Source organism: Nannospalax galili, unplaced genomic scaffold (assembly GCF_000622305.1).
Source record: "Nannospalax galili isolate Female #2095 unplaced genomic scaffold, S.galili_v1.0 scaffold841, whole genome shotgun sequence".
Lineage (NCBI taxonomy): Eukaryota > Metazoa > Chordata > Mammalia > Rodentia > Spalacidae > Nannospalax > Nannospalax galili.
In genome coordinates, this window is record NW_008345000.1 from 1,215,698 (window position 1) to 1,218,340 (window position 2,643).

Consider the following 2,643-nt stretch of genomic DNA (forward strand, 5'->3'; position numbering starts at 1 on the left):
GGGGGGGGGGGCGCGGAGAACTATCTTGAAGAGCAAAGACTTTCTTGGCTCCAGTGTGCATAATTCAGGAATTAGGACCCTGGAGACTCAAGGTCACACAAAACTTCCACCAAATCAATGGACGGATGAAATTCATGGACAAAAACCAAGCTGACTTTTAAAAAGGAGTTTTATGATAGAGAGAAAGCTTAAAGATGAAGGATTTAAAGATTCCAGGGAGTAAGCAGTGCAGCTGAGGGGATCCAAGGGAGGGTTGTACCCACAGTTAGATGAACTCCCACGGGAAGGGGCCGTAAGGGAGGGGAAAACCCACAGAGCTGCTTTGTAAGGGCATGTTACAGACTTAAAGCAGAAACTGGACAAAGACTGATGCCATTTCTATTGAGATTGGTTGATTCTCTGAACATACCACAAGTTGATCCAGTGGAGGGCCTACACTGTGCGAGTCCCCTGGCTCAACAAGGGAGGTATCACATGCTGTTCATATGCTGCTTGCTCAGTTAGGGGCCTGGACAGCTTTGAAGTCCCCTTCATCTCTGCCGTGCTTGCTAACTTTTGGCCTTCACTGTTGGCGGTTTGCCCTGGCTGGAGATGCTGCTGCCCGCCTTGCAGGTGTTGCTGGTCTGAGACCCTGGTGGGGTCTGCTAGCTGTTAATCAGACCGTGCTCTCTTTGTTCTCATGCTTACGTGACCAGCTTGTGGCTGTACTATGGTGGGAAGCTGGCTCCCACCACCGTGGCACTGATGTAGCCGTGGTTTCCCATGGTTCCTCATAGCGCAGGCCCTACACTGACATATACTATCTGGAGGGCAGTCTATGGTGGTCTCCCTGGCACAGGAAAAAGCTGTCCCTAACTAAAATGTAGTCTGCTACGATTAGCTGCATTAGAAGCAAGAATATGTGCAGGGGCCATTGACACTTTGTTTTTTGCATTCTTTTTCCAGGGAAAGAGGGTTTTGTGGGAGCATCCAGCTGACCTTGGGCACTGTGTTTTCCTGAAAACCCTGTTCTTCTAATCTGATCATACCCAGAAGCAAACTTTTATTTCTCATCCTGTGTTCCAGGACCTCGCCATTTTAACTCTAACATTCGTTTTAACCTTGACCTCTGTTTCTATTGTGACAGTCGTCTCCCCTTCTTGATGATTTTCCTTTCTTACAAGTTACTTGTAGTCAGTCACTGTTTGAAAATGTTAAAATAAATAACTGAATAATTCAGAGGTTGTAAATTGTGCTCTGTTGTGAGGAGTATAATGATGTTAAGCTACTTTTCCCCTAGGACAGGCATCGTCCACTGTAGCCACACTGTGTTCACTACCTGCCCATTTGTCACTTGGCATGACATCATCACAAGAAGAAGGCTGGGTAGAGTGAAAAGGAAACTTTGAGGGAAAGAGAAAGCATTCATGTAGCATATATTACAGTATATTGTTATTCTATTTCATTATTATTACCCTTATATTATGCTTAATATTATCATATTAAACCTTATTATAGATACATATATAGGAAAACACCTACTATATGCTTTAACAGTCACTGGAGGGTTTGGAATGCATCCTGTGAAGATAAGGCTTGGGAAGGACGACCGTATTATTATGGGTTTACTATTTGACAAAATGGCAGGGCTAATTTCTTATCTGTATTAGTTTTTACTATACAGTTTATATATGTAATTAATATACTTACAGCCATCCTATTAAAGCAGGTCAGATTCTTTCTTTGCTTTGCTCAAAGACTTCCGTATCTTCCCATTTCATTCAAAATAATAGCCAGAAAGTCTAAATGACACTTCCTAATCTGACCTTAACTGCATCCCCCTGCTTGGGATCCAGACAAACTGTCCTCCTTTGCAGCATTACCATGCCACATTACAGTTAATATATGACTAAAACAGCCTGACTCAAATTCAATTTTTAAGAATGGACTTGGAAGACACCCATTCCTTCAGATGTCTCTTGGAGCTGTGCCATGGAACTGTGCTCTGGAACTGTGTCTGAGTCAGGTCTCACTCATAATGTTATTCAAAACTGCTTCTCCAGCTTCAGTTGGGGAAATACAAGCTTGGATCCACTCTTATCAGACAATCTTGCCTAGCTCTAGATGACCTCATACACACAAAGTCAAGCGCCTTTTCTCAGTCTTCATGTTTTCAATGAAAATGGGAATGGTGTGTTTCAGTGCTGTGATAGGTTCATTCTCTCTAAAGCATACCCACAGTCATTCATTATCTTTTTGGGTGGAGTAGCAAACTGAGCTTCCATGGAAACAAGATCAAGTGCCCAGGTCACAACAACAGATGATTCAATCAGTTTGCCAAGGTTAATTAAAAGACATTAGTCCGGGTTCTTTCCATTCTATAAAAATCACTCCTACACACCTTGCTAACACTCAAACACACACATATTTCTGAATCAGAGGATTTTCCCTCATTGCTGAAAACGAAGGGTCAGAATGTGCGGAAAACATACAACAGAGCATTTGACTATTAGCGTACTTTAAGTATCTATCATAGAAAATAAGAAGATAGAAAGTGACCTAGGCATGGTAATCCCATAACTCAAAGAGGCAGAAGATTACCACCGGGTCAAGGGTAGACTGGGTCATATAATGAATTCCAGGCTACCTATGGCTAAACAGCAA

General features: G+C 42.6%; 1 long non-coding RNA gene across 1 annotated transcript in view; it reads left to right on the plus strand.

The window, feature by feature from the left end:
- Window positions 1-1,079, plus strand: part of LOC115071717 — a 4,811-nt gene extending 3,732 nt beyond the window's left edge. Inside the window, exon 4 of the long non-coding RNA XR_003850804.1 lies at window positions 946-1,079. This is a non-coding gene — a long non-coding RNA (uncharacterized LOC115071717). The remainder of the gene's footprint in view (window positions 1-945) is intronic.
- The last annotated feature ends 1,564 nt before the right edge of the window (window positions 1,080-2,643 follow it).